Genomic DNA, 21,010 nt, shown 5'->3' with positions numbered 1-21,010 from the left:
GTGGAAGAGGGAGATTACAAAGTCTTTCTCCATCTCTCCCACCATAAAAAAAAAAAAAAAAAACAGTAAAAGACAAAAAGTTCTCTTGTTTTTGTTAATGTGCTATACTGTGTTTTTTCTGTTTTAATATCTCATGTAGATAATTCAAGTTGGAATTCTTTCTTTCTTGGAATAAGTAATAATTTATTCAGTCTGGTATATCTCTGAGTTTAAGACAAATCCAACTCAGTATTTTTTCTTTTTAAATATAAATCTAAACTAACCAATTAATAAAAACGTGAGACTTATTTGCTCCAGTGTCAGTTGTCATCTGTAGAGAATGGACACTGGAGCAAATAAGTTTCTTCCCCCCTTTAAACATAACCTTTGTTTAACTTAGGGCACGATCAGGTTCCCTCAGATTTTTTCAAAAAACATTTTATTAGAGATCTTTATGTAAGTTTAATTATATCTCAATAAAACTGGAAAAAAAGGAGCTCTTGTAGAAGTCTGTCAGTGCCCACCACATGTATGAACTTTGAGTTAAACAAAATGGCATGTCTTTTTCTACGGTTTTACAGCTGAATTAAAGTATGGCAAAGTAGTATAATGTTTAGTGGACTATAAAGAGCGAATTCATTCTGCCCTAACAAGAACATACAATAAAATAATGCTTTTTTTCATGAGAGAGACTTGTCTCATTTTTTCTTAGGCTGGGGCAGTTTTGTCCATTTAACTATAGATAGGTATTGCTGAATTAATCCCAGAAACTGACTTGTAATTTAATGACTTTATGAATTGGGTGGAGACCTCATTTTATTTAGCTCCTAAAAGTGCTAATTCCCTCTTAAAGGAAAAATTCCTAGAAACTACTGTATAAAGGTATCCAGATTCTGATGAGCTTTAAAAATTGTGAAATTTATCATATATCTTCATATTTAAGCCAAAAATGTTAGTACTTGACAAATATAGAAGTCTTGTTTCCAGATTCTGTAGCAGAGACTTTTGTTCATGGCTTACTTTATAGCCTCATGTGCCTTAAAGGTGAACTCTGTACTTTTTCTCAATATCAGGCCTTTTCAAACTCAAAAATAATCTAAATATTGTAATTTGTTTTATAAAATCCCCATGCTGTTGGATATCAGTAAGCAAAAACATTAAATTGAACCAATCAGTGGTAATAGTGTATAACAAAACAGTGACCTTTCAGATCTTAAATTTCATTACCTAACTTCATTTTTGGCCCAGCTAGGTCATTGAAGAACACTGAAAGTTACCTTAAGTAGAGCTTAATGTATTCTCTCATTTTTTCCCCTGAAAAAGGTCATAAGCCAGAATGCTTTTTTAATGCCAGGTAATTCTTAGTATCTGGAAAGATAATTTTCAAGACAAAAGTACGTCAAGAACAGAGATTATATAGCAGCTTGATTCTCTTGTTAGAACTTTAGGGATTCTTTGCATTCATTTGTGTAATAGCTGGAACACTCCCCTCCCCTTTAACAGATTACCTGTTAGCTCTTCTATCTTCAAGAAATGTTTGCTTAGAATTGGGAGGGGGTTACTTAAAGTCAGTTTATAGTTTGAGACAGTTGATAGGAAAATTCCCAGTTGTATTTCAAATATGGTATTGGTGTTGAGCACACTGACATTCAACATGTCTAAACTTAGAGGTAAATCTAATCCTGAAAAGGACTGTTAGTTAGAAAATAAGTATTTGTATACACATGTATTGTGGTAACTTTGGATTCATTTTAAGTCTGACAAAGTAAGATAAATTCTATCTTTATAATGAAATTATGTTAAGTGGGTGAGAAACATCTGAGATATTTAGACCTAGGCATGTCTGTCAGCATAGTATCTGGAACATAGCTCCTTAGAATTCTAGCTTAATTCTCATTTCTTTGGAAAATAATTTATTTATTCCAAAGGCTTAGAAGGAACCCTGAAAATTCCTCTAATTTACTGGCTATTAATAGAGTACAGAAGTTGCATGCTATAGCTGCAGATCTAAGTTGACTCACTAAAATTGTATTTTCATATTTTTTCTAATATTAAAATTATTTTAAGCCCCCCTCACAATTTTATTTTAAATTAGTTATTAATGTTCTAACCTAGATCACATGATGGTAAGTTAATTTTTAATTTGACATTCATACTGAACTCTGAAAAACTGGTTTAGTCTTCTCTGATTTCAATATATAGTATTTTTTCTTTATTGTCAGGTTTGTTACATCTTTGTGGTCAGTGGAACCTGTGGAAATCTGTGTTCTTTTTTTGTGGTGAGGGCTAGGGGTAGAAAAGAGGAGAATTGCTCTAATTATACATATGCATTTTGACTATATAAATGTAGTTGTAGAATTAATATGTATAAATGACAAGTTAACACTTACCTACTCTGACTTGTTCTAAGGAACAGTGGCCTGAAGCCATGGCTTGTTTTCTGGAGCTGCTTGCTCTTCAATAGTAGCTGACCAATTGGATTTAAGTTTGGACTTTGGGGTTAGGTTATCTAGCTGAGGCTTTTAGGAATGGATCAGACTATGTCTGTTCCTGTAGTGGATCAATTTAATTTCCTCTTTGAGTACTCTAATTTAGGTATAGTTATTATCCATTCTAAATCTTTGTGTTGGGAGTTTAATAGGACTATTGTCAAAAGCTGTTAAAGATAAACACAAGTATATATAAAACATTTCATTTCACGGATGGTTAAAAATTTCACTTTTTTTCAGTTTCAGAAGTTAGTTATGTAGCATCAATATCATAACCAAAGCAAGTAGGAAGTTGACTGGTTTGGAGAATCTTCAAGTAGTCTTAAATACTGTAATGTATCAGATTGTTAACCAGGATTTTTTTCCTGTATTTCTGCTAAATGTATTACTATATTAATGCACTTTTGTATATATAACTGTCTTCTGTACATTCTGTACTTACTACAGTGTATATAAAAGCTGTTTTTCCTGAAAGCTGTAAGGGAAAGACAATAGCTGTAACACAGGTCGTTTCTATTTTGAGTTCCTTCTTGTACTTGAAAGTAGTAGTTCTGTAGTTAAATCTCAATGTGTATGTATGGTTGTAATTAAAACTGGCAATGAGGCAGAGCTGTCTTTTAAAGCTGAATATCAGACTGAACAGTGTGTTGTTTTGGGTATTAAAATCTCTTGTAATATTTTAATTGTTTTTGATGTACAGTGAATTTTTACAAACCCCACTGCTGCTTACTACTTTATACTTCATAATTCACTCCTTTCCATGTTCCATCCCAGCACATTTATCAACAGAGAAGAATTAGGTCTCCTCTCTTTTGCTCACAGTTTGGTTAAGGCTCCATAAACTTTAGTTTTGTTGAAAGCCACGATTTCCATTGGCAAATCATTTTTTCTGGAGAGATCAGATTTCTAGAGAGATAGCATTCATAGCAGGTGAAAATTCGGTCTAACTTTTGTTTACAAAAAATCATATCTGTTTTCCTTATATATTAATCTAGAGTCTTTAGGTTATAATTATATAAAAGAAATGTCTGTGAGCAGTTTTATATAGTTTCAGAAGCAACTTAACTTTCAACAGCAACTTTATCTCTTGCCACTAGAGGGAGGTCTGTGGTTGCTCTCCTGAAAATGTCTTAGCTGCTTTTCTTTTGTTTTTAATTTCAGAGGTTGAAATCAGCCTCATTTTCAAAATTCCTTTTGTGATATTAAATACTTTCATTGATTAGTGGAAGGTAAGTTAATTGAGCTTGTTTAATAAAGCAAATCTTATGCTTTTCTGTAATCTTCAATTTTTAATAAATGTGAGTTAGCTATTAAGTGAAACGTGTGTGTGTGTTTTTCTTCTCTTAGGTACTTTAGAACTGTACTGTCCACTGTGGTAGCCATTAGCCATACGTGGCTATTTAAATGAATTAAAATTTAAAATTTAAAATTTAAAATTAAAACTGAGCCTGGGTGGCTCAGTTGGTTGGGCGACTGCCTTCGGCTCAGGTCATGATCCTGGAGTCCCGGGATCGAGTCCCGCATCGGGCTCCCTGCTCGGCAGGGAGTCTGCTTCTCCCTCTGACCCTCCTCCCTCTCATGCTCTCTGTCTCTCATTCTCTCTGTCTCAAATAAATAAATAAAATCTTTAAAAAAAAAAAAATTTAAAATTTAGTTCCTTGGTCCCATTAGCAATACTCCAAGTGCCCAGTAGCCACATATGGCAAGAGGCTACCATATTGGAAACCCCAGGATACAGAACACCTCCACCATCACAGGAAGTGTCTACTGGACAGAGGAAGTTCTACTAGAGATTTGATGGTTTATATAGTGCCCACTGTCATCATCTTACCAGTGAACAGTAATCAGTGATTCAAAATTGCTGCCCACAGTTAACTGTTGTAGGTGATTTGTGTGAGGGGGGGGAGCAAGCTGGGCTTCATTTTTCTACTTAATTAAAGCCACTACCAAAGTTGGGACTTGGTGGTTTAATAGAGAAATTTCTCAAATACTGAGTATTTCACTTGACTGTGAATAAGATTTCTTAAAGACTCCCATTTTTTCAAAACTGCTTAGAGTGTTTCTTTATTCTTGTGATGTGAGAGCCTTAACAGGGTCACTGTGTTGGGACTGATAATCCTCTGCCCTCTCCCAATCAGTTTGAATCTCATGGTTAAGTGGTATTTTTATATTACATTATCTGTGTTTCTTAGTAATAGGTTGATAGATACTAGATTTAGGTACAATATTATTTCCCTTTGTAAAGGGTAAATAACATTTTTAACATTTCAGTTTATTCATTTGGTTGCCAGGATCTCATTATATGCCTTTTCTTTTTAAAAGCAGCAGATAACTGAATTTATATATTTTCAGGTTTGTCTTATAAAGATTGTCAAGTAACACAGTAAAATGAATCCCCACATACCCATATCTACTTCCACTCTTCTCTCGTGGCCAATCTTGTTTCTTTTAACCTCTACCCCCAGACACCTTACCTGAACTCCCAATGATGCTCAGGCTAACCCCAGATGATATTTCATTTTTAAATGTTTCAGTATCAGATTTTTAAAAGATAAGGACACTCCTATTTTATATATAAATATGGCCATATACCTCCACAAATAAAAATAATTCCTTAATATCAAATATCTGGTTTACTTGCTTGAAATCAAAACTGTAACTTTAATTTCAAAATCATTCTGCATTTTGTTAGCACTAAGGTATAAGAATAATTTTTGTTATTGCTTGGCTAAGTCCTGACAGTATATCTTCACATTTTTATTGAAAGTGAGATATCTATTGCTTTTAGATAAAAACCCAGCTGTTTTCCTTACTATTTTGGTAAGCCATGAAATAATTTGGGTAGCAGGAAGGGAGGGAAATAACTGTTAAAGATGAGTTGAACAGTTATTTTCTGTCTCACCTACCTTTGAGTTCAAGAATGCTCTTTGTAAGCCAAAATTGGCACACATGGTAAAGATCTGAATACCTACTATTTATTTTTCTTTTTTTAATTTTTAAACATTTTTTTCAAATTAATAAATTTTATTTTTTTATTTAAATTCAATTAGCCAACATATAGTACGTTATTAGTTTCAGATGTAGAGAACAGTAATTCATCAATTGCATATAACACCCAGTGCTCATCATATCATGTGCCCTCCTTAATGCCCATCACCCAATTACTCCATCCCCCCACCCACCTCCCCTCCAGCAACCCTCAATTTGTTTCCCATAGTTAAGAGTCTCTCATGGTTTGTCTCCCTCTCTGATTTCTTCCCATTCAGTTTTCTTTCCCTTCCCCTATGATCCTCTGTGCTGTTTCTTATATTCCACATATGAGTGAAAGCATATAATTATCTTTTTCTGATTGACTTATTTCGCTCAGTATAATACCCTCCACTAACATCCATGTCGATGTAAATGGTAAGTATTCATTCTTTCAGATGGCTGTGTAATACTCCGTTGTATATATATATACCACATCTTTTTTTTAAATTTTATTTTTTTGAGAGAGCACGAGCAGGGGGTGGGGGTAGAGGGAGAAGCAGATTCACCACTGAGCAGGGAGCCTGATGCGGGACTCCATCCCAGGATCCTGGGATCATGACCTGAGCCGAAGGCAGACACTTAACTGACTGAGCCACCCAGGCACCCATGGCCACATCTTTATCCATTCACCTGTCGATAGACATATTGGCTCTTTTATAGTTTGGCTATTGTGGACATTGCTGCTATAAACATTGGGGTGCATGTGCCCGTTCGTATCACTATATTTGTATCTGGGGTAAATACCTAATAGTGCAATTGCTGGGTTGTAGAGTAGCTCAATTTTTACCTTCTTGAGGAACCTCCATACTGGTTTCCAGAGTGGCTGCACTAGCTTGCCTTCTCACCAGTAGTGTAAGAGGGCTCCCCTTTTTCCACATCCTTGCCAATATTTGTTATTTCCTGACTTGTTAATTTTAGCCATTCTGACTGGTGTGAGGTGGTATCTTACTGTGGTTTTGATTTGTATTTTCTGGATGACAAATGGTGCTGAGCATTTTTCATGCATCTGTTGGCCATTTGTATGTCTTCTTTGGAGAAATGTCTGCTTGTGTCTTCTGCCCATTTCTTGACTGGACTATTTGTTTTTTGGGTGTTGAGTTTGATAAGTTCTTTATGGATCTTGGACACTAGCCCTTTATCTGATATGTCATTTGCAAATATCTTCTCCCATTCCATAGGTTGCCTTTTAGTTTTGTTGACTGTTTCCTTTGCTGTGCAGAAGACTTTTATCCTGATGAAATCCCAATAGTTCATTTTTGATTTTGTTTCCCTTGCCTTTGTAGATGTGTCTAGCAAGAAATTACTGCAGCCAGGGTTAAAGAGGTTACTGCCTCTGTTCTTCTCTAGGATTTTTTTTTTTAAGATTTTTATTTATTTATTTGACAGAGAGAGAGATAGCGAGAGCAGGAACACAAGCAGGGGGAGTGGGAGAGGGAGAAGCAGGCTTCCTGCCGAGCAGGGAGCCCGATGTGGGACTCGATCCCAGGACCCTGGGATCATGACCTGAGCTGAAGGCAGACGCTTAACGACTGAGCCACCCAGGTGCCCTAGGATTTTGATGGATTCTTGTCTCACATTGAGATCTTTCATCCATTTTGAGTTTATCTTTGTGTATGGTGTAAGAAAATGGTCCAGTTTCATTCTTCTACATGTGTCTGTCCAATTTTCCCAATGCCATTTGTTGAAGAGACTGTCTTCTTTCCATTGGGTCTTCTTTCCTACTTTGTTGAAGAGCAGTTGACCATAGAGTTGAGGATCCATTTCTGCGTTCTCTGTTCTGTCCCATTGATCTATGTGTCTGTCTGTTTTTGTGCCAGTACCATACTGTCTTGATGATTACAGCTTTGTAATATAGCTTGAAGTTTGGCATTGTGATGCCCCCAGCTTTGGTTTTCTTTTTCAACATTTCTCTGGCATTTTCTGGTTCCATACAAAGTTTAGGATTATTTGTTCTGGGTCTGTGAAAAATGTCGATGGTATTTTGATAGGGATTGCATTGAATGTGTAGATTGCTCTGGGTAGCATAGACATTTTAACGATATTTATTCTTCCAATCCATGAGCATGGAATGTTTTTCCATTTCTTTGTGTCTTCCTTAATTTCTTTTGTAAGTGTTTGGTAGTTTTTAGAGTACAGATCCTTTACCTCTTTGGTTAGGTTTATTCCTAGGTATCTTAAGGATTTTTGTGCAATTGTAAATGGGATCAATTCCTTAATCTCTCTTCTGTCTCAGTGTACAGAAATGCAACTGATTTCTGTGCACTGATTTTATAACCTGCCATGTAGCTGAATTCTTGTATGAGTTCTAGCAATTTGAAGACTTTTGGGTTTTCCACATAGAGTATCATGTCATCTGTGAAGAGTGGGAGTTTGACTTCTTTGCCAATTTGAATGACTTTTATTTCTTTTTGTTATCTGATTGCTAAGGCTAGGACTTCTAATACTATGTTGAACAACAGTGGTGAGAGTGGGCATCCCTGTCCTGTTCTTGACCTTAGGGTAAAGCTCTCAGTTTTTCCCCATTGAGAATGATATTTGCTGTGGGCTTTTTGTATGTGGTTTTTATGACATTGAGGTATGTTCCCTCTATTCCTACACTGTGGAGAGTTATAATCAAGAAAGGATGCTGTAGTTGGTCAAATGCTTTCTCTGCATCAATTGAGAGGATCATATGGTTATTGTCCTTTCTTTTGTTAATGTAATGTATCACACTGATTGATTTGTGGATGTTTGAACCACCCTTGCAGACCAGGAATAAATCCCACCTGGTCGTGGTGAATAACCTTTCAATGTACTGTTGGGTCCTGTTGGCTAGTATCTTGGTGAGAATTTTGGCATCCATGTTCATCAGAGATATTGGTCTGCAATTCTTGTTTTTGGTGGGGTCTTTGTCTGGTTTTGGGATCAAGGTAATGCTGGCCTCATAGAATGAGTTTGGAAGTTTTCCTTTCCTTTCTATTTTTTGAAACAGCTTCAGAAAAATAGGTATTAGTTCTTCTTTAAACGTTTGGTAGAATTCTCCTGGGAAGCCATCCGGCCCTGGACTCTTGTTTGTTGGGAGATAGATTTTTGACTACTGCTTCAATTTCCTTGCTGATTACTGGTCTGTTCAGGTGTTCTATTTGTCCCTGTTTCAGTTCTGGTAGTTTGTAAGTTTCTAGGAATGAATCCATTTCTTCTAGTTTGCTTAATTCGTTGGCATATAGTTGCTCATATGTTCTTAAAATTGTATTTTCTTGGTGTCAGTCATAATCTCTTCTCTTTCATTCATGATTTTATTAATTTGGGTCCTTTCTCTTTTCTTTTGGATAAGCCTGGCCAGGGGTTTATTGATCTTACTAATTCTTTCAAAGAACCAGCTTCTAGTTTCATTGATCTGTTCTACTGTTCTTTTGGTTTCCATTTCATTGATTTCTGCTCTAATCTTTATAATTTCTCATCTCCTGTTTGGTTTAGGCTCTATTTGCTGTTCTTTCTCCAGCTCCTTTAGGTGTAAGGTTAGCTTGTATATTTGAGACTTTTCTAGTTTTTTGAGAAAAGCTTGTATTGCTATGTTCTTCCCTCTTAGGACCACCTTTGCTGCATCCCAAATATTTTGAACAGTTGTGTTTTCATTTTCATTTGTTTCCATGAATTTTTTTAAATTCTTTAATTTCCTGGTTGACCCATTCATTCTTTAGTAGGATGCTCTTTAGCCTCCAAGTATTTGAATTCCTTCCAAATTTCCTCTTGTGATTGAGTCCAGTTCTAAAGCATTATGGTTAGAAAATATGGAGGGAATAATCCCAGTCTTTTGGTACTGGTTGAGACCTGATTTGTAACCCAGTAAGTGATCTATTCTGGAATATATTCCATGTGTACTCAAGAAGTATGTGTATTCTGTTGCTTTATGATGGCATGCTCCGTATATATCTGTGAAGTCCATCTGGTCCAGTGTGTCATTCAAAGCCCTTGTTTCCTTGTTGATCCTCTGCTTAGATGATCTGTCCATTGCTGTGAGTAGGGTGTTGAAGTCCCCTACTATTATTGTATTATTATCAATGTGTCTCTTTAATTTTGTTATTAATTGGTTTATATAATTGGCTGCTCCCAAGTTAGGGGCATAAATATTTACAATTGTTAGATCTTCTTGTTGGATAGACCCTTTAAGTATGATATAGTGTCTCCATCTCTTACTACAGTCCTTGGTTTAAAATCTAATGTGTCTGATATAAGGATTGCTACCCCAGCTTTCTTTTGATGTCCATTAGCATGATACATGGTTTTCCACCCCTCACTTTCAACCTGGAGGTGTCTTTGGGTCTAAAATGAGTCTCTTATAGACAACATGTGGGTCAGTCTTGCTTTTTTATCCAGTCTGATACCCTGTGTCTTTTGACTGGATCATTTAGCCCATTTACATTCAAAGTATTGGAAGATAGGAATTTAGTGCCATTGTATTACCTGTAATGTCCCTGTTTCTGTATATTGTCTCTGTTCCTTTCTGGTCTATGTTACTTTTGGGCTCTCTCTTACAGGATCCCCTTCAATATTTCTTGCAGGGCTGGTTTACTGATCACAAATTCCTTAAGTTTCTGTTTGTCCTTAAATCTCTTTATCTATCCTTCCATTCTGAATGACAGCCTTGCTGGATAAAGTATTCTTGGCTGCATGTTTTCTCATTTAGCACCCTTAATATATCATGCCAGCCCTTTCTGGCCAGCCACGTGTCTGTGGATAGGTCTGCTGCCAGTCTAATGTTTCTATCCTTTTAGATTAAGGACTTCTTGTCTTGAGCTGCTTTCAGGATTTTCTCTTTATCCCTGAATTTGCAAGCTTCACTATTATATGTTGGGGTGTTGATCTATTTTTTTAATTTTTTGTTCCCTGAAGGCTTTCTGTACCACATTAGAGGATGAAAATAAAAATGGTGGCGCCCCAGTCTCCAGCTCCAGAGCTGAAAGATCGCGGCCCCCTCTCTTCAGTAAGCCCTCAGGGAAAAGCAGTCTTCACTTGTGTGTGAGCCAAACTCTGCAGACTCCTGAGGTGTGCATCCAAGGGGCCCCTCCCGGGGGAGGGAGGAGGGTCGCTGGGGGCCTGTTGCTTGCAGGGCCCCCGCACAAAAAGTGGTCGCCCAATTGTGGGCTTGCCTAATTGTGGGTGCACCCGTGCTGGCCCTCCCAATGGAAGGTGGAGGGTTGTCGTGTTTCTGCCCTTTGAAGGGCCCCCACACGGAGAGGAGCCACCCATCATGCCAGGATTCATGGTTTATGGCAAACTGAGCTGAGAACCCACTCCCGGCTCACTGACTGTAGTTGGCTCCCCATCTCCAATGCTTGGGAACTCTGCCGGTGCCTGAGCCGGCAGAGCCGGTCCATCACCCTGGGGATCCTGAGACCACACTGACCCACCTAGGATTCTGCCCCATTTTGCCACCTGAGCACCTTTTAGGCAGGGACATCTCTCACTGGAGCAGATTTCTAAAAGTTCCAATTTTGCCCTCTGGGGCTATATCACTTTCTGATAGCCGGCTTAGGCAGGCTCCCCCCACCCCCCACCCCCCACCCCACCCCACCCTGCTGTTTACCTTCCAATGTATCCCCTTAGATTCAGTTCTCCGCACTTCCTACTTTGCAAAAAGTGATCACTTTTCTATTTGTAGAATTCCAGCAATCCTTTTTACATCTCTGGTTGAAGTCACAGCTGTTCAGAATGATTTGATAGATACCTAGCTAAATTTAAGGCACTAGATGAAACAATGTCCTCTACCCTTCTACCATATCCCCCCCCCATTTATTTATAAAGAGTTTTGCAAGGATGCTCTGGGGGACATAAGGAAAAATAGAGATTCTTATTTTACCCCTTAGAAATTAATTTCAGGAAACCTTTTTTAATAGCTGTGACTGAGGCTATTGATTTTGGTTTTCCATTTTAACTTACTGAAGTTTAGACGTTCCAAATTGTAGAATTTCGGAGCTTGAAGGGACTTTGGAGATCATTTAGCTTGGTGGTTCTTAAACTTGAGTGTGCATCCGAATCCCCTGGAGAGCTTGTTAAAACAGATTGCCAGGCCCCACTCCCAGAGTTTCTGATTCAGTAAGTCTCAAGTGGGGCCTGAGAATTTGCATTTTTAATGAGTTCCTAGGTGATGCTGATGCTGTTGGTCCAGTGAACACATGGAGAACCATTGATGTAGCTCAATCCCTTTTTCTCTTACCTCTGTTTTTGCAAATGAGGAAATTTACACTAAGTGGAAAGTGACTGCTTTGCTCAAAACTGGTTAGTGACATGGCCAAATCAGAATCCAAATCTTGAGGTGCCTTATTCACATTGGAAAAGTCCAATGCTTTTCCTATTGTGCATTTGTTTCTTTCATAGTATTTGCCTCCAAATTCTTCCTTCCAAGTCTTTTCTGAACATTTGGGTTTTCTTGATACTGGTAAATCTTTATTTCCCTAGATCTGGAGTTTCTCAGATCTGGAGTGTCAGAATTAAAATTGTTGGCAATTCTTTTTTACATGCCAATGTATTTTTCTGAGGAGGGCTCCATATCTTTTATCAAGTTCTCAAATGAGTTTTCTTCCCCTTAATGGCTAAGATTCTGTCCTTTAAAGCCATTTTGGTTTTTAGAAATAACCAAGGGTCATTTGGGAGGCTGTCTGGTGGCTTATGTGTGTAAGAAACCTGGAAATTGCTACATTTGGTCAACAAGGTATGATTTTAAAAGTAAGGACTGGCTCTTTTCATGTGGCCTAAAAACTAGGGCTTTGATGTATATTAACGAAAAGAGTTCTAGAAATACTTTGGGCAATGACAGCATCATTGGATTAGGTGTATGTATGGTGATGACATGGAATGGGGTTGTTATTGATTTGGATGTATTAGCTTTGGCTTATTGATTAAAATAGTCATTTCCTCATAATCATAACTTGCATTCTAGAGAAAACTCTTCCACTAATGTTTTAGAAATATCAGGTTAGATTTCACAGACTTGTTCATCAAATCTGAGATAACAGAACTAGATGGTAATCTGAAAACTTGAAAGAGGTATAGATTTTTGACATAATGGTCATTAAACCAGTCTCTTTATTTTGCAAGTGAGAAGCTTGAGGCCAAGAGAAGTGAAGTGATTCATTCAGGTCCCTATAGCTGAATGATGACACATGAAGGATGAGAATCCAAGTCTCTTGAGCTGTAGACTAGTGCTTTTTCCACTATATCACACTGCTTTATGTCATGCTACTACTTTCCACAGTGGTTCGTGAAAAACACCTTCAAATTTTGGCATAGAGCACTGGGTTAAAGTGTGGATTCCACACCAGCAAAATCAGCATCACCTGAGAACTTGTAAGAGGTGCAAATTCTCAGGCCCCACCCCAGACCCATGGTATCAGAAACTCCCGGTGTGAAGCTTGGCAATCTGTGTTTTAACAAGCTCCCCCAGAGGATTCTGATGCACACTCAAGTTTGAGAACCACTAGTATAGAGTTATGATTCTCTACTCTGGCTGAACATCAGAATTATCTGGGGGAACTTTTAGAAAATAATGGCTCTTAACCATTACTACCGTCCTTACTCACCCAGACAAATCAATCTCAGAGGTGAGGCCTAGGCATCTATTGTTTTGTAATAAGCATTGGATTCTGGAATAATTTTAGGTTTATAGAAAAATTGTAAAGACAGTATAGAGAGTTCCTGTATACCTGTTACTTAGTCCTCTAATGTTATGTCTTTCATAACTATGGTACATTTGTCAAAACTAAGAAATTAACATTGGCATTACTGTTAACTGTAGATTTATTCAGATTTCCTTATTTATTCTTTATTCAGATTTCATTAATTCCACCCTTTTTCTACCCAGAATCCAGTCCAAGATTCCTCATTGTATTTCATCATCATGTCTCCTTAGCCTCCTCGGGTCTGTGACAGTTTCTCAGTCTCTCCTTGTTTTTCATGATCTTGACAAATATAAGGAGAATTGGTCATTTTGTGGAATGTTATCCACAATTTGGGTTTGCCCGATGTTTTTCTCACAATTAGACTAGCATTTTGAGATTTAGGGAGGATTACCGGAAAGGTGAGGTGCCATTCTTATCACATTATCTTGAGGGTACATAATGTAGATATGACTTAACCGTAGTTAACGTTAACTTTGGCTTATGGTTGCCAGGCTCTTCATTGCAAAGCTACTATTTTTCCCTTTCTAAACTCTGTTCTTTGGGAGCAAGTCGTGCAGTCCAGCTCACACTCAAGGAAGAGAGAGAAAATAGGCTTTGCTTCCTGGAGCGAGAAGTATCTACATATATTATTGGGATTTCTCTATGGAAGATTTGCCTCTTCTCCATGTATTTATCTACCTGGCCATTGAGATCAGTATGGGTTCATGAATATTTATTTTATACTTTGGCCTAAAACCTAATACTAAGATATTGCTCAAAATTTTCCAGATTTGGACATTTGGAACTCTTGAAGGTTGCTTCTAGTGTCCCTTTGACCTACCCATATCCATTTGTATTTTGAGTGCTTTATTTTCTGGCATTACACAATGCTCCAGCCCTAGAATCAGCATTTCTTCAAGGAGCTGGACACTTCTTTTTAAAAGCTCCTCAGGTGATTCTAATGCAGAATAAGTGTGGGGACCCCTGATGTTGAGGATGAACCATATTCTTCTGTAAATCTCCTAATGCCTATATCAGACCAGATTCTATCTTGCATCCTCATAAAATGTAGTCATCTGTGATTCATTTCTCTTCCTTTTCTTTTCATGTTCAATCTTTTCACCAAAGCTGTTGTCTCCTCAGCAACCAGAGCAGCACTCTTTAAACTTTAATGTACATAGGATCTTGTTAAAATGCAGATCCTAATTCAAGAGGCTCGTTTTGTATTTCTAGCAGGTATCCAGGTGATAGGAGCGCTGCTGAGCCATGAACTACATTTTGAGCAGCGAGTGTCAGAACAAAATGCAGACAACTTGGGACATTTCAAGAGCCTCCATGGTCTGCTTGACCCCAGTCTGCTTTTCAGCTTAATCTCCCATGCATTTCTCCATTTACCTTATGCTCAAACCAACCAGTCTACTCAACATTTGTAGTAGTCACCTTCTGATGTGGCCCCCAAAGGTTGTGGTGATTCACTTCTTTGTTGACTTCCTTTCCCTTGGGTGTGGGAAGGACCTAGAGACTTGTTTCTGATAGAATACAGCAAAAGTGATGGGATGTCACTTCTGTGATTACATTACAAAAGACTGTGACTTCTGTCTCACTTGTACTCTTTATTTTATTTTTTTATGTTATGTTAATCACCATACATCATTAGTTTTTGATGTAGTGTTCCATGATTCATTGTTTGCGTATAACACCCAGTGCTCCATTCAATACGTGCCCTCTTTAATACCCATCACCGGCTAACCCATCCCCCCACCCCCTTCCCCTCTAGAACCCTCAGTTTGTTTCTCAGAGTCCATAGTTTCTCATGGTTCGTCTCCCCCTCCGATTTCCCCCCCTTCATTCTTCCCTTCCTACTATCTTCTTCTTTTTTTTAACATATAATGTATTATTTGTTTCAGAGGTACAGGTCTGTGATTCAACAGTCTTACACAATTCACAGCGCTCCCTGTAGCACATACCCTCCCCAATGTCTATCACCCAGCCACCCCATCCCTCCCACCCTCCACCACTCCAGCCACCCTCAGTTTGTTTCCTGAGATTAAGAATTCCTCATATCATCTCACTTGTACTCTTGTCCTCTCGGTTGCTCATTCTGATGAAGCAAACTGCCAGGCTGTGACATGCTCTGTGAAGAGGCCCACATGGCAAGGAACAGAGGGACTGAGGCCTTTGTAGAACAGCCCATAGGGAACTGAATTCTGCCAACAACCTTGAGTGAGCTGGGAAGTGCTTCCTTCCCAGTGGAGCCTTGAGATGACTGTAGCCTTGTGACAGATCCAAGGCTGAGCTCAAGCATCCAGCTAAGTCATGTCCAGATTCCTGCCCACAGAAATTGGGAGGTAATAAATGTATTGTTTTCAGCTGATAAATTTTGGGGTAATTTGTTAAGCAGCAATAGATAGCTAATATATTACTTACTTAATGTGCAATGAAATGACTTCCTGTTGCCTCCTTCTCATCCTCAGATGCTCCTGACTCATTCATTTATTCAACAATATTTGCTGGATGCCTACTATATGCTAGGCACTGTATCAAGCACTAGGGGATACGTGGTAAATAAGCAGGCACAGTGTCTGTCTGCCCTTACATCACTTGCATTCTTTTGCATTGATTTTCAAAGTCTTACAAAAGAGGAGACCAAGGGGCATCTGGGTGGCTCAGTCAAATGTCTGCCTTCAGCTCAGGTCATGATCTCAGGGTCCTGGGGTCGAGCCCCATGTGGGTTTCCTGCTCAACAGGGAGCCTGCTTCTCCCTCTCCCTCTGCCTCTCCCCCTACTCATGCTTTTTCTCTCTGCCCCCCCTCTCTCAAATAAATAAATAAAATATATTTTTTTTAAAAAGAGACCAAGATACATTTCATTAAAGGAAAACTATTTTTTTTAAATGTAGGTTCCAGGCCCAGCATGGAGCCTAACACAGGGCTTGAACTCACGACCCTGAGATCAAGACATGAGCTGAGATCAAGAGCCGGCTGTTGACTGAGCCACCCAGTTACCCCAAAGGAAACCTATTTTTAATGCCAAGAAAGCAGGAAGGAAATAATCTAAAGAAGCTTTATGAAAACCTTTTCTACATTGTCATTTTTGTCATTTTGCTATAGACCAGTTAAAACTTCATTATGGGGGCGCCTGGGTGGCTCAGATGGTTAAGCGTCTGCCTTCGGCTCAGGTCATGATCTCAGGGTCCTGGGATCGAGTCCCACGTCGGGCTCCCGGCTCAGCGGGGAGCCTGCTTCTCCCTCTGACCCTCTCCCCTCTCATGCTGTTTCTCTCTCGCTCGCTCTCTAAAAAAATAAATAAATCTTTAAAAAAAAAAAACTTCATTATGGACTAGTAGAGGTCACATTCAGGCATTTCTGAAGTCCTAGTTCTAGTGCATTTTAAGTCAACCCTAATTCCTCCCAAGTAGGGTGTATTACTTTTTCTAAGCACTACTAAAATGTTTATTGTACCTTTATTTTGCTTGTACGCTATTCTGCCTTATAATTAGAGAGGTTTATTTGTTTTCCCCACTGGTTCTCATTTTCATTTTTACAACTCCATGGTTTCTTGCACATGTGCGAAGAACTTTGTTAATTTAATATTAGTAATAGCTGTGTCAATCTGAAATTAATGGAGATTTCATTCAAGCAGAGTTATTTTAAAAATCTAAGTACCATTATTCTTCATTTTCTCTTGTTTTAAGAGAGTATTTATTGAAAGCACAAATACTGTTTGTTTCTTTGTAAATCCCTGCTCCTTTCAAAATGATTTAGATTGTGATAATGCTCCCTATTAAGGTTACAAGTTCTAGTCATTGTAAAATAAAGCAAAGCCATTTACAGGCTGATGAAATGAAGATGATTCATGACTAGTTCTCTTGGTATTATATTAGCCAAAATTTACCTGTAGTTGATTTCATTTTATATATTTGTACAATATCCTGAGTGGTAAAAAAAACATGCCAAAATATAAGGTAGTCATCATTTTATGTAATTTCACACAAATTTTCTGAATACTCAGATGCTGTGTCTCCTTCTAGCCAGAATAAAAACATTAGCTTATAAATTTAGAGCTTCTAACTGCCTTGCAAGAGAAGAATAGTCACTCAGAGAGCCTAGTAACATTGATTTGTCATTAATAATTTTACTTGATGACTCATCTATGATCACAGTACAACAAAAATGTTATGTTTGCTTAGTGGTATTAACTCCATTTATCTCAGGTACATTTCAGAAAATCGCCTTGTCATCAGTGTACTATATCTAAATAAGACAGTTATTAAAAAGATTTATTTCCACAGGGAGTATGACCAGTTAAAAACCTACCAAAATAATTCAGATTGAGTAAATACATTATTATAAAATTTAAAAAATCATCATTTGTAGCAAACATTTAGTGCTAATTCAAGTATCATAGGAAAAGACAAAAGTCCCTTAAGTGAGTTATATATTTGAGAAAGAAATGCATCAAGATAAGGGTGGCTAATATATATAAATCTCCGAAGAAATAAGTCAAGGTAACCATTCTACACAGTAGAGAATGCATTTGTCCCCTCTTTCCATTCTCATTACCATTACTTAGTTGAGACTGTAATTGTCAATTATCTGGATCTCTCCCTGTAAGTTCTATTCTGCAGCAGAAGATAAGGATGACCAGTCTTCCTAAAGCATTAATGGGGTCACCACCCTGTTTAAAAACCTTCAAACAGGCTCTAGTATTTCCTTTGACCCCACATCTCCTCCAACTAACCTCCATTTCTCTGCTCCCTTTCACAGTACAGTGCCTCAAAACAGTTGTTTCTACACTGGCTATCTTTATTTCCTTACTTCGCATTCTCTCTTATACCCATTTCATTCTAGCTTCTGCTCCTGAACATTAAAAAAAAAAAAAAAACCTACTTATTTTTTAGGTCACCAGTGATCTCCATGTTGCCAACTTCAATGGTCCATTTTCCTACCTCATCTTGGTCTCAGCAGCATTCCACATGGCCGTCCATTGTCTGTTTGTAGAAACACTATACTAGACTCCTCTTCTGACTTATCTTCCTCTCTCCAACATCTAAATGTTGGTATCTCAAGTCTTGGTTGTAAGAAACAGCTATCTATATTCTTTCCCTATATGATTCCATCTAGTCCTAGCTTGAAATACTACCTAAATACCATTTCCCAAATTCACATCATCAACCAGACCATTTCTGAAATTTAGCTTCATTTATCTAACATTTTATTTGATATTTCCACTTAAATACCTCAAATTCAACATGTCAAAAGCAAAACTTAAAAAAAAGACATTTGATAATTTTTTAAAAGATTTTATTTATTTGACAGAGAGAGAGAGTACAAGCAGGGGGAGCAGCAAAGGGAGAGGGAGAAGCAGGCTCCCCGCTGAGCAGGGAGACCAACAGAGGGCTCTATTCCAGGACCCCAGGATCATGACCTGAGCCGAAGGAAGATGCTTAACCAAGCCCCACTCTGGGTGTAGAGATTACTTAAAAATAAAATCTTTTAAAAAATAACAAGACAGAGGTTCATAGGGGAAGGGAGGAAAAAATGAAACAAGACGAAAGTGGAGAGGGAGACAAACCATAAGAGACTCTTAATGTCAGGAAACAAACTGAGGGTTGCTGGAGTGGAGGGGGGTGGGAGGGATGGGGTGTCTGGGTGATGGACTTTGGGGAGGGTATGTACTATGGTGAGTGCTGTGAATTGTGTAAGACTGATGAATCACAGACCTGTACCCCGAAACAAATAATACATTATATGTTAATAAAAAAATTAAAAAAAGAAAAAAGAAATTAAAAATAACTATCCTTAATATGTTAAAAGTGATGTGGCAAAATTCAGAATTTAGAAAAAAGACTAGAAATTGAGCAAGAGACTTGAACAGGTGCTTCACAAGATCTCCACATGGCCAATCAGCATATGAAAAGGTGCTCTACCTCATTTGTAATTAAGAAAATGTAAATTAAAATGATGAGATACTACTATGTACACTTCCAAATAGGTAAAATTAAAAAACTGACAAAACCAAGTGTTGACAAAGGATGTGGAGCAATAGGAACTCCCACGCACTGCTTGTGAAAGGGTATTTTGGTGCAACCGTTTTAGAGAAGAGCTTAGCATTATCTACTTAGGTGAACATATACATGCCCTGTGATTCAGCAACTTTACCTGTAGGTATATACCAACAGATATGTTTGCATTTGTGTACCAGGAATATTCAGAGCCACATTATTTGCAATATCCCCAATTGAACAGTCTAAATCTCCATTAACAACAGAATGGAAAAATTACAAATGTGTTATCTTTAGATAATAGTATACTATACCATGATGTATGCTCATAACTACATGGATCAATCTCACATTTACAATGTGGAACAAAAGAATTAGACACAAAAAGAGCACCTATTGTATGGTTCTGTTTCCATGAAGTTCAAAAACAGGCAAAAGTAATCTGCTGTTAAAAGTGAAGGTGATGGGGGGCACCTGGGTGATTCAGTCAGTTAAGCGTCTGCCTTCAGCATCTGCCTTTGGTCAGGCTCCCAGGGTCCTGGGATGGAGTCCCGTGTCCTGCTCTCTGCTCAGCAGGAACCCTGCTTCTCCCTCTGCCTGCCACTCCCCTTGCTTGTGCATGCTCTCTGTCAAATAAATAAATAAAATATTTTAAAAAAGTGATGGTGATGGTAGCCTTTGGAGAAGGAGGAAGTAGTAATAGGGAGAGGGCAGGGAGGAGCATCTGGGTGCTGGTGAGGTGCTATTTCTTGACCTGTGTGGTACTTATACATTTATAGTGACTTTGTGAAAATACATTGAGCTGTACATTTACTTCCTGTGCACTTTTCTGTATATGTTATACTTTATAATAAAAAATTAAATCTCTATACATCATTTTCCATTTCTAACCTACTTTCATTCATTGTTCATTTTGATGCTCTAGAACCTATCTTATTCAGCTCTCACAACTGGCTCATCTCCTCTATGAAGCCTTTCCTAACTCCTCTACATAGAATTGTAGACTCCTTTCTTTGGGTCCTTACTGTAACATAATACTTGTAATAATATATTATTCTTATGTGTTTGCTGTCTCCTATCACAAAGTTGTAAACCCCTTAAGGGCAAAGATTATTCATTTTTTAATGTCCAAACTGAGTGGAACACCTAGTACTATAAGCATTTAATGCATATTTGTTGAAGGGTGCCTGGGTGGCGCAGTTGGTTAAGCACCCGACTCTTGGTTTCAGCTCAGGTCGTGATCTCATGGGTCATGAGATCAAGCCCTGCGTGGGGTTCTGTGCTTAGTGCAGAGTCTACTTGAGTTTCTCTCTCCCTCTCCCTCTGCTCCTCACCCCACCCCACCCCCTGCGTGCACGCTCACTCTATCTCTCTCTGAAATAAATAAATAAAAACCTTAAAAAAATACATATTTGTTGGAAGAATGAGTTGTAAATATTCTTTCCCATTTTACACATACGGAAACCAGTACTCAGAAAGGTAAAGTATCCTGCCCAAGGTCACACACTAGGTTTGCACCCAGATCTATCTTATTCTAAAGCTCGTGCTTTTGTTCTCTGCAGTGGCAGGTTACCTTTGTTAGCTTACTTAATCTTTACTACATCTTCATGACCTCAGTACTAGTACCATCCCCATTTTATAGATGAAGCAGCTGAAGCTCAGAGGGGCGCAATAACCTGTTAAAGATCATACCCCTGAGAAGTAGTCAAGCTGTGATTCAAATTTAGGTGTCCCCAATTTTTAAAGCCCTTGCTCTTAATACTACATCATAATACACTTGTGATGTACCTCATAATACATTTAGAGTATGCAGTATTTCATAATCATTTAGACTGCTTCATGTCAGAGCAGAGTACAAATATAGCATTGCC

This window comes from Neomonachus schauinslandi, chromosome X (genome assembly GCF_002201575.2).
Source record: "Neomonachus schauinslandi chromosome X, ASM220157v2, whole genome shotgun sequence".
NCBI lineage: Eukaryota > Metazoa > Chordata > Mammalia > Carnivora > Phocidae > Neomonachus > Neomonachus schauinslandi.
This window is presented reverse-complemented; position numbering follows the sequence as displayed.